This window comes from Convolutriloba macropyga, chromosome 5 (assembly GCF_964194025.1).
Source record: "Convolutriloba macropyga chromosome 5, txConMacr16.3, whole genome shotgun sequence".
NCBI classification, from domain to species: Eukaryota; Metazoa; Xenacoelomorpha; order Acoela; family Convolutidae; genus Convolutriloba; species Convolutriloba macropyga.
In genome coordinates this window covers 73,276,420-73,277,494 of record NC_134472.1, presented here as the reverse complement: position 1 = coordinate 73,277,494, position 1,075 = coordinate 73,276,420, and positions in this window count along the sequence as shown.

Here is a 1,075-nt window from a genome sequence, read left to right as displayed (position 1 = left end):
AGTATCACACGCTCCAAATTGAAAAAAATGCGACTCTGTACGTTTTAAAAACTACCACGTGTCAAGCAGGACCCAAAAAATAGCACAAACCTTCGTTTTAAAGCAAGTGAAAATCAAGGTTGTAAAAAATGTGAACATAGCTGGCAGATTGCCAGAAAATAGCCGCAATAGATTCGTAGATCGGCCGTCTAAAAAAACAGCAAAAAAGACAGACCAAAAAAATTCGTCTTTTCATTGAAGGCTGATCTGTTGTATTTTGATTAAAAATCTGTATAAGTTATTGCTGCCTCTATTAGCTGCTCTTGAATAACATTTCATTTAGAGTGACACACACCCATTTGACCTTATCTCTTTGAATTAAAGTAAATAAAAGTCAATTTCAAAGTGAGGAAGTCATTTTTGAGAGTGAGGTAAGTCAAGTGTGACCAAAAACTTAATCACGCGCATGAACGAAAAAACTCGCTCCACTAAGAGCGAAAAATGACGTCACACATGCAATTCAGTTGAAATTGCATGAACGAATGAACAAAAAGTGGCTGTGACGTCATATGGTCGTAACAAAAATCATGACGACGAAATAAAAAAACATAGCAGGACAAGTCCTGACGTACAATTCAAAGAATTTTCATTGACTAAAAAAACTAGACCTAAAACGGACTATGAATGGATTGGAAAAACCATTTAGAAAAAAATCTGATCCAAAAAATCGAAAAAAGAGTAAAAATCAAAGTGAAATTGCCGCATGTGAACAAAAAACCACTAGCGAGAAAGCGAATTTTTGTTCAAACACCATTTTCTCACTCTACTTTAAATTTAGAGCGAAAAAATTTCACGCCGCAAAACCACTCGCTTTTCGCTCCATTTCCTGTTTCGGCGTGACCAAAATCACCACTCCAATTTGACTTCAAAAATCATGAAAATGTGTGAACAGATCTTAAAAAAAAAAAAAGACAGCGCCCCAATACAATTCAAATTCTTTGAATTGTAAAAAACCAAGAGAAGGCCAATAATAGCCCCAGCTATCGCTGTGCGGCTATTAATAAGAATTAGCATTACTTGGTTGTCGGAAGCTTAA